This window comes from Talpa europaea (assembly GCF_964194135.1).
Source record: "Talpa europaea genome assembly, chromosome: 4".
Taxonomy (NCBI): Eukaryota; Metazoa; Chordata; class Mammalia; order Eulipotyphla; family Talpidae; genus Talpa; species Talpa europaea.
The window spans coordinates 82,822,184-82,833,542 of record NC_140070.1 but is presented as its reverse complement, the minus strand read 5'-3'; positions in this window follow the sequence as shown (position 1 = coordinate 82,833,542).

Genomic DNA, 11,359 nt, shown 5'->3' with positions numbered 1-11,359 from the left:
TTGATCTGAAAGAACAGATGAGTGAAGAAACAGTAATGATTAAAATGTCATTTATTAATGCTGTTAATTTAATGTTAATATATTAGTGTTATTGGTTATGTTATTAATTAATGCTTATTTTAAAATTGCATTTAAGGTTGCTAAAAGATAAAAGATCGCTAAAAGATAAAAAGCTTATTTGATCAAAAATAATTTGAATTAGGTAACATCAAACCAGATGGAGCTAGGAGTGTTCCACTGCTGGAGTTAGAGGAAAGGCTTTTATAGAGTAAAGGTAGAAGAAATGCAAGGAAAGAATTTAACTATACATTAAATGGTTGTCTTATTTGGGAAAACCTTAGTTGTCTGTGACTGGTTTTCCTTAGGTTCAAATTTCTTAACCTTGAGGTAATTACAAGCTTAGGGTCTGGTTTACTTATGCAGACTACGAAGGCATTAAAGCCTCTTTGTTTAATTAACTTAGCAAGGTTTTCTCCCTTCACCTCACATTTTAATGGGATTTATAAACTTCAAACTCCCCTGAAAAAATGTCCTCTTTGGGCTTACTTCTCCTATAGATTTCACTGCAAAAAATAATTGGTACTCAGGCATTCTGGAATTCTGAGTTGGAGCAACATCCACTGCAATGGTGCTTTCCTCCCAGCTACACTTCCTACCATTCCTCAGGGGCCATAATATCTCAAGTTTCTTGGGACAGAAATTTGAGGGGGAACCTGATCATAACGGTGTCCTGAAATTATGTTCATATTATTGCTTTGCTTTCTCCTTGGCCACTTCAACAACATTGACTTTTGGTCAATTTAATTGTTAATGACTGATAATAGAAACCATTAAATTAATGCTGTTAATTTAATGTTAATGTATTGTTACTGGTTATATTATTAATTAATGATTATTTAAAATTGCATTACTCTATTTGTTCCTTTACCCAGTAGAGTGGCTCTTGAAAAAAAAAATAAGATTGTAGAATTCTTTAATAATTCCATGGTTGTAGTAGCTAAAATCTGTAATCTCAAAATACGTATTTTGGCCAAAGATTTATCGCATGGGAGTGGCCCTGAAGGCTGAGTGGAAATTTCTTTTGAAAAAGATAAATGTTGCTACTTAAAGTATCTCTTTTCAATAATGAATAGAACTTAAATGTGTACATATCTATTTTCCTTGTAACCTCTTTAATTGACCTCTCCTCCCATCTCCCTTGTCTTACTCCCTTGTCTAACTCCACTCCCTGCCCAAGCTTATTTGTCTCATCTATTTAAGATGGCAACTAAAGCCAGGTGGGCAACTTAATCATACTGGGTTTCTCCCATGTATGTAACAACAAATACATATTATTATTAAAATTTCTTTATGGTTTTGTGTCTTATCAATTTGTCTATGTTTTTTTTTTTGATTATCTGACAGCCTAGAAGAATACAAAAGCCTACAGAATAGTTTTTTTTTTTTTTTGCATTCTTGTGGGTGTGCCCTGCACCCCCAGGGCCCTTGGGGTGGTTGGTACAACCTCCCTGGCCATGAGTAAACTATGCAGCTTCCTCCTGGCCACACGACAATCATTGAGGGGTTGAACTCCATCCCCTTATGTTCCAAATGAGACTGGGAAAACTGCTATGTTCTGAACACTGCACCTTGCTGGATCCTGCAGCTGCATATTCACCTGACACCAATAGGTTGATAAGTAGATATTCTCCCTCTTGCTCTACCTTTCTAGTTATCCCTCTCACCTCTGCCCTGTTAGTTAAATAAATTTTGTTGTTGTTGCACCAAAGACCTTTTTGTTTGCATGTGTGGCAGCAGACCCAGAGAGAGGTTCTGACTTGGTGATGGTTTTTATATACTTTGCCCAGTAATATCCTGATACTTTATAAATAAAATGTGCTGTTACAGATAATTACAAAAGATTATAGATTATATCAGACTCAATAGATTGCCAAATGATTTCCTAACAATATTACAAATTAAATGTTTCTACAATATGGTTTTAGTTTAAATTTACCCTTTAATTTCAGAGGGTAGTTTTTGAAACAAGACATTCCAAGACATCGCGTGGAAAATAATAACAATACATATTAAAAAAAAGACAAACATTGTATAGTTACATCCATAGGTAGTATAAAAAGAAATCAAACCCAACAAATGGGCTAAATAAAACAGAAATAAACTTACATATCATTACCAGAAGGATAGGTGGGCTCAAGGGTGAATAAATCAAGAAGAGAGGGGAAAACTGAACTTCTGGTGGTACACTTAATATACAAATTTGATTTTAAAAAATACATACTTGAAATTTTATAATGAAATGTTTTGTCACTAAAAGATTATAATACTTATATTTATACAGGTACAATACTTACATATACATATATCATTTGATTTTTAATTCAATATTCTATTTAATAGGTATATACTGCGTGCCTATCATGTGTCAAGCACTAAGTTAAGAACAGGGGGTACCATGAAATATAACAGACTTCAACAACCCAATGGAAAAGGAGGCGCCATCACCACTCAAAAAATAAGGAAACTAATTTAGAAAGATTAATGATTTGAGCCTCCCTGGTGGTGCAAGGGGTGAAGTGTCAGCACTATGAAGCTATCTGCAGCCACTGCAACACGAGTTTGATCCCCAGCCAGGGAGCTGACCCATATGGCACAGCAGACCTCTCGTCTCGCCTGCTACTCCCCTCAGCAGTATATTTCAGTAGATCTGCCTGTTCTGCTCCCCACTCTGTCTCTGGTGAATCCTTTCACCCCTCACACCTCTGCCTTTTATCCAGTTCTTATATGCATAAATAAATCTTTAAAAAAAAATCTTTAAAAAAAAAAAAAAAGAAAGATTAATGATTTGCCCAGGTTACTAATAGGTTAATTCATAAAAGAGCTAGAACAAGTATTCACGCTTTGTGCTTATGATTTCGTACCAACTACTAATTCTCCCACTGGACCGCTTACACTAATAACAGAATCACATATTTATATTATTCTGATCCATAATAAAGTTAAAATTAATGCTCTTTTGCAGAAAAATCTGTATTTACTTGAAAGCAAATTTTCATGCAGATTTGCATCTCTGTCATTAAAACATCTTTACACAACAATAAAATAAACACAAATTCTCCACTGAAAATTGGCAATCTTTGGTATATGATGTTGTTTGAGTACTTTGGGGTGCAAAGTAGTTGAGGGAAGAGAGACTTTTATCCCTAAATTGGACGTTAATCCCAAACTATGCTAGTGCTCATTATTCAGTGACTCACTAGCCTATCAGTCTACTGTAGAAATAAAAGCTCCATTTACTTTTCTTTCTTTAATCTTCCCATTCTTAATTGCCATATTGACAAGAAAGAAACAGTTGTTTACTTTCCAAATTCTCTGGCGCACCAGCCCAATTAATCCTTTTAAGCAGTGTTTCTTCAGCTCTTGAAATAAGTAGCATGCAAAGTAGCAAGAGGCTCCCTTAAGAGATAACAGACACAAGACACCTAGAGTCCTTCAGGCATTTGCTTCTAAGTTTGGAAACAGCCCTAAGGCTCAGGGAAAAGCAGGGTATAACTAGGACTGGATTACAGGGTAGGCCTGCTGGGCAGCTCCCAGGGGTGTCTATAAGGGAAAGCCTGGTAAAATAAACACTGTTGGTCTCCTTCTCTTTAGCCATTCCCCTACTTTGAGAATAGAATCCCAATTTTGTTCTCAAAAGCAATTTGTCTAGTTTTAGTGATGAATCATGATCTGTCTAAACTAATCTTGGTATTTCAGTCCTTTACAGATACTTTCATTCCCAGCCTCCCTTGCAGCTATGAGTAACTATTTGACCTGATTCTGGAAAATACTATGAAAGAAATAAAATGTTAGATTGTGTTGGCTGGCACCACTCTTTCTCCTTCCTCCTTGTTTGTACTGTTGTGAAGCTATGCCCAAAACCTGGAGGTAAGGAGAAAGATATTGCAAAACAAGTGGACTCTAAATATTAAATAAAACTACTGAAGTAAAAGGGAGAACAACAGGACTCCAGGAAAAGCCAATGCCCAGAGAAATGAGAAATAGCATGGAAATTGAAAAAAAATAAAATAAAACAAACTGGGGCCTCCCTGGTGGCACAAGAGGTAAAAACGCAATCTATGAAGCTATCTGCAGCCACTGCGATATGAGTTCAATCCCTGGCTAGGGAGCTACCTATATGGCCCAGCAGACCTCTCCTGTCTCACTCGCTGCTCCCCTCAGCAGTATATTTCAGTCTGCCTGTTCTGTTCCCCACTCCGTCTCTGGTAAAACCTCTTACCCTCCCGCATCTCTGGCCTGACCCCAGCTCTTGAATGCATAAATAAATAAATATATATATCTTTTTAAAAAACTAAGAAATTTAGTATCATCATATCATAAAGAATAAATCAAATGTAACAAAAATCCAATCATGAAGGTCACTGTAAGCCATCTTAAGTGATATTTTGTACCAAAAGCAAATGTAAACTATTGAAAGCTTTTAATCAAAGAAGTGGCAGGATTAGAGTAAGGCCTTAGAAAGGGAATGCATGTAACTTTATTATAAACTGGGAAAACAAAAATTATTCTTGTAAAAATTTCAATGAGAGAAAATGGAGGCTAAAGTAAGGGTAGTGAGGGCCTCCCTGTTGGCCTAGGGGTTAGTCTAAGCTCTGTCACCATTAAGGCTTAAATTTGATCCCTGCCCAGGGAACTAACCCACATATGGCACAGCAGACCTCTCCTGTCACGCCTGCTGCTCCCCTTAGCAGTGTTTTTCAGTAAATCTGCCTGTTCTGCTCCCCACTCTGTCTCTGGTGAATCCTCTCACCCCCACACCTCTGGCCTATACCCTAGTTCTTCTATGCAAAAATAAAATGAAATTAAAAAATAAAGTAAGGGTAGTGATAGTGATACTGGAAAGAATTAAATATACAAATATTTAGAAGGCAGGATAAATAGGAGCTTGTGAGTGAAAGAACAAAAACTTGGTATTTATTTAGTTCCCTGTTTCTATTGTTGGCAGTAGTGTAGATGTAAGTAATGTCAATCACAGCAACAGGAAAGACAGGATAAAAACAAGGTTCCTGGGGAATTTGAGGTTTTGTGAGTAACAAAAGATAGAAGTCTGAGACTCAGGAGTATGATTGGCACTAACAGAAACATGGAGGCTAGAAGAACTTCTATACAATTTTCAACAATCCAAGAATTTAAGCATGACTAGGGCAGAATTGTGGAGAAACCCTAAAGGAGTCCATCATTCAAGGAGGCAGATCTCAACATTTACTATGCATAAGACTCAGAAGAACTTGTTACAAGAAGATTCTTCAACTCCATCACTATGACATTTCTTTTTAGGAGACCAGGATTATAATAAAAAATCTGCCTTTTTTTATAAGAATCCTACTAAAATGATTATTATGCATGCAGATGAACCTAGGATCATACTAGGAGACATGCTAATTTCAGGGGGAAGACATCAACATGGAAGAAGATGAGAAAGGTCTTAGAGAGAGGAAGAAAATGAAGAACCATGTGCTGTAAAAGAGAGCATTGCAGAAAATAAAGATAGGGAGTGCCTAAATTAGAAGAGTTATGCTGAATCTTACTGTAGTACTTTAATCAGGATTGATAATACATCAAATGCAAAATAGAAGTCACCAAGTAGAAGACAAGAATTGGATGTTTTCTTGTTTTTCTGACATTTTGTTTCAGTTCACTAGTATATCAAATATTTGTCCACTTTTTCAAAAATCCTATATAGAGATGTTGTTATAAACTTTAATTTCTGTTGGAAATAGTTCAAAGTTATTTTTCCTTTAATAATAAAAATAAAAACTACAAATGTAGAACAGTGTTGTGATAGAAAACTATATATTGCATTTTTGAGAAAAGAATATAATTGACATAAAAATATATAAACTATTACATGAATTTTGATAGAGATGATGGGCCTTAAGTTTGACTTCTGATAATAAAATAAAAAAATACTGTTCTTATTATTAAGGGGGGGTGGAAATCTAAGCCCATATAAGAACCACAAAATTAAAATCTAGTTTCAATATTCATGGAATGAAGTGCACTGGGCATTTCTATAAGATCATATATTAAATGCGGAGAAAAGAATAGTTATAAAGAAATTTTTGAGATATTCTATTTAGAGATTAACTAAGAAACTGTATGGAATATCATTGAACAATTTTTTAAGAAACAAAAACTTTCTGGTCTGTCTACAGTGACTTACAAAGCAAAAAAAATTCTGGTCAATGATGCATGAAAAGAAACTGTAAATTGTAGTAATTTTCTTTTTGAGATTAATGTGTCTCAATCAAGTGTGTGTGTGTGTGTGTGTGTGTGTGTGTGTGTGTGTGTGTGTGTAATTCATGTGATTGAAACCTAAAAGGTAAAAGTAAAATTATATAAGCTCTCATTTTTTCTAGTCAGTCAAATTATGGCCTCTCGGATCTTACCTTAGGCAAGGACAGGAAAGAAGCATGGGAGGGAGGGAGGAAGAAAGAAAGAGAGGAAGAAATATCTTGTGAGATTATCATGTAGTCTGGAAGCACTGCTTTTTTCCACTACAAAAACCCAACTCATATGCTCACAAACCCAACTGTCTTTTAAAGACAACTTGTTAATTATCTTTCTATTTCACGGGATAGCCAAGCCAATTTAGTGACCACACTGTTCTTCCTCATTATTTTAACATGTTATATATAACTAGTAAAACAACAACAACAACAAAAAAAAAAACAGATTTTAATGCCATTTGGTTTGATGATAAACTGGAGTACGTAGTTCTTACATTTTACTTCCAATTAGTCTTGTGATTGTTCCTGAAAATGTCCTGAAATGAATACTTACACTTTGGGTAACTTTTCTTTAAATGCCAGTCCACTAGAAGCTTCCATTATTTTTTTAAGAAAAAGAGGCAGGGTAACATAACTTGACACCCCTGTATCATGACTGCAACATAACAGGGTCATTCAGATCAGAATGACATTACAATAGCAATTGTTCTGGTCTCTCCTCTGTTATAGTCATTATCTTTGGTCATTTTATTTAAATGCATCATTTAATTTGACAGTAAATTGTATGATAGAATAAAAGGGACCTTGGGGGGGGTGAGAAAACACCCATAAGTAAAACTGAATTAAAATCAAGTAATGCCAAGGTTAACTCTGCACGATGAGTTACTAGCATGCTAGAGCTCCTTTACCAGGAAGAATGCTGACATAGCTAAACTGGACCATTTAACCTTGAGAGTTAGAGAAACACAGCAGTAGGCTTCTAAAGCCTTTAAGGACCTTTTATAGTGAACACAACAATTACTTTTAGAACACCTTGTCATTTACAAAGAACAATGTATTTCAAACATACAAAATAAGATCCAATTAATAGTTAGGATTTTTAACTTATTCTTTACTTAAGAATGTATGCTTGATGTTACACAAACTTGAACCTAACTCCTTGTTTTTCACTTACAGGCTATATAACCTAGAGGAGAATTATAGATTATTTCTACCAGTATCCTCATCTATAAAATGAAAATTGAATTACTTATTCACTGAATTATTTTTTTAGGGATTAAGTAGGAATTTTCTTAAAATAATCAGTCATTTTCAAATTTTCATAAAATTCCTACTTAATACTGAAAATACTTATAGAGATATTTTTATTAATGTGCTAACTGGAATTAAAGTCTCAATTATAGTTAGACAAAGAGTTATTAGATATCAAAGTGAGGAGCAGCACCTGGGGAGAAATCTGCAAGGTTTTTCTCTGAGCAATGTTACAACATTCACATAAAAGTTTAGTTTATATAAGTAGAAACAGTGAGTCATTGATATTAAAAAAAATGAAGTATTGACAGGGGAACTTCTGGCTTTAAGTTGTTTTGACCTAAATATATGTTGATACTATCTTTGTGCAGAGGAAGGCAATGTTGGGGTGTATTTCTTCCTTTCTAAAGATTGTCCTGCAGAGATGCAAAAGCTGGTTACCCATTATTTATATCTATCTTATCGGCTACTTAGTCTTCAGTGAGGTTGAAAAACTGATTTACCCACAAGCAGTACACTTTTGCATATCTGTTCTACAGACTTCAAGTCTATGAAGAGGACTTAGTTCTTATGTCTGCTAGACATTCCCAGAACATTTTATAGTATGTTCACAAATTGTGTGGTTGTTATGTAACTAATAAGAGAAATAAAAACCTCTAGTCAGTAGACCCATTTAAATTCAAGGTTAAGTTTAAGAAATAGGTGATTACTCCCATATTCTTTGCTGCTGGGTTTATAAGCCCAGATGTGTCTTCAATCAACATCAATTCTTATCTACCTCCATTTCCTGTCCTTTAAAATTGGTGCAGTTAATTGAAACTTTTTGAAAAACAAATAAAGAACATTAATACATGTGATTCCTTAGAACATCAGCCTATTAGCATGGATCCATAGCTTAAATTCTAAAAGCACACAAGCAAATACTGACACCTCAATTCCCATTAGAAATGTATCCATTTGTATTAGTCATTATTTTCAAAATATCTGAGAGACTGAACCTATTTATAACTACGAGACATTCATATTTCAAAGCAATCAAATAAGGTGTTTCTCTGTCTTGTGGTGAATAGGGAGGACAACCAGGAATGACACATCAATAACACAGCCTGAGTGACGTGGGTACTTAGCAAGCAGGTATACAGCACTGATGACAGATTTGGAATTAGAAAGAAGTAGAAAAAAAATTTCAGTTTTGCCTAGAGGTTTCATAAGTTGGTTTCTAATAAACTCTTTATGCTTTGATACTTTCTGTGCAGTATTGGCACATAAGGTAGGAGTAAATCTGCACTGAGTCTATTGAAAGTCTTAGATTCTGCCCTGTCTGAGATAGTGCATAACTGAGGATGCCCCACTGGGCCATTTAGGAGCCTGTGGAAGAGCTAACATCACCTGGAATTTCTTGCCAATTCAATTCTTGTGTAGTCTTAGTAAATTTAGCAAACTCAATAATCCAATGGTCTCTTGGAGGTTAATTCACTCTCTTTCAGGTTATAGCTCAGTTCTTCAGATTCCTCACTTAATCCTTAGGCTACTTTCTAAGATGGTATATTGTCAGGTTGGGCAAACTTTATAAAAGGCAGATAGTATATTTTGGGGTTTATTGGCCATATAGTCTCTATTGCAACTATTCAATTCTGCCACTGCAGCAGGAAAGAGACCATAGACAAGATGTAAATAAATGAGCATGTCTGTGTTTCAGTCAGATTTTATTTAAGGACACTTTATATGAAATTTGTTTTTCACATGCTATGAGAGTGTCAGAACATATTTTTATTTTTTTCAACCATTTTCAAAATGTAAAAACCGTTTTTATCTTACAAGGCATTCAAAATAAGAAGCAGGCTACACTGGCCTGTTGGCTACAATCGACTGACTCTTGGTGTATTAAGTACTAATGGGAGTAACTTAGGTGACTATGGACAATGGAAAAGGGAGGATCTCTAGCCTCAAGCTAGCTGCTTCTGATCAGTTACCCAGAGTTAGCCTGTTTTTTTCTATGGCTGTAACATCGTGATTCTAAATGTCTCAACTTGATCTGAATTTTTACCCTCCCAAGAAGACAGTTTCCTTCTGCTTCCTATTTTGCAGACCCATATGAGTCATTTCCATACCTTCCATCTTACCCTCAGACCCAGGTTCCTCCCACCATAGAAGGTTCTTTTTTTTTTAATTTATTTTTTTATTTTTATATTCCCCATACAATTACAATCCCCTGATTTTGACCCCAATTCCTCCTTTCCCCTCCCCCCCCTAAAGTGTGTCTCTGGTTCATAGTTGTTTGTTGATTTTGATTTCTTTCTTTCTTATAGTTATTCTTTTTCCTGGTCCCTTATTTAGGTTTTCTAGATTCCTGTTATGAGTGAACCATCCGGTATTTTTCTTTTTCTTTCTGGCTTATTTCACTGAGCATGACCCTTCCAGCTCCATCCATGTTGCTGCAAATTGCATGTGTTTATCTTTTTTGAATGCTGAGTAATATTCCATTGTGTATATGTACCACATCTCCTTGATCCAGTCATCTATTTTGGGGCATTTGGGTTGTTTCCAAAACTTAGCTATTGTAAACTGTGCTGCTATAAACATAGGGGTGCAGGTGCTCTTTGGAATTGATGTTTCTGTGTCCTTTGGGTAAATACCTAGGAGTGGAATTGCTGGATCATATGGAAGCTCTATCTTTAGTAGGTTGAGGAATCTCCACACAGCATTCCATAGTGGTTGGACCAGTTTGCACTCCCACCAACAGGGCAAGAGAGTTCATTCTCTCCATATCCTCGCCAACATTTGCTGTTGCTAGATTTTTTAATATGTGCCACTGGTGTGAGACGGTATCTCAGTGTAGTTTTGATTTACATTTCCCTGATTGCAAGTGACGTTGAACATTTTTTCATATGCCTGTTGGCCATTTGTATTTCCTCTTTGGAGAAGTTTCTTTTTAGCTCTTCTGCCCATTTTTGACTGGATTATTTTCTTTGTTTTTGTTGAGTTTCATCAGCTCTTTGTAGATTTTTGTGATCAGTCCTTTATCGTTAGTGTTGGGTGCAAAAGTTTTCTCCCAGTCGGTGGGGTTTCTCTTTGTTTTTTGTTATTATCTCTTATGCTGTGCAGAAGCTCTTTAATTTGATGTAGTCCCAGCTGTTTATCTTTGCCTTCACTATCACTGCTTTGGGTGATGTGTCTGTAAAGATGTCTTTGAGGTGCACGTCATGAAGTGTTTCGCCTATATTTCCTTCTATATATTTTATGGTTTCAGGTCTTAAGTCTAGTTCTTTAATCCATTTTGAGTTGGTTTTTGTGCATGGTGTGAGGTAGTAGTCAAGCTTCATTCTTTTGCATGTAGCAACCTAGTTTTCCCATCACCATTTATTGAACAAACTTTCTTTGCTCCAGTGCATATTCTTTGCTCCTTTGTCAAAGATTAGTTGACAAAAGATCTATGGGTTTATTTCTGGATTTCCTATTTGGTTCCATTGGTCCATGTGTATGTTCTGGTTCTAATACCATGCAGTTTTGATTATTATGGCTTTGTAGTAAGTTTGAAATCTGGGAGAGTGATGCCTCCATTCCCTTCTTTTTTTTTTCAGGAGGCTTTTGGCTATTCAGGGTTTTTGGTGGCTCCATATGAATTTCATCAATATTTTTTCTATTTCTTTGAAGAATGACATTGACATTTTAATTGGAATAGCATTGAATCTGTACATTGCTTTTGGTAGGATGGCCATTTTGATAATGTTAATTCTTCCGATCCATGAGCAGGGGATGTCTTTCCATTTCTTTGTGTCTACTTCTATTTCTTTTAACAGTGTTTTATAGTTTTCTTT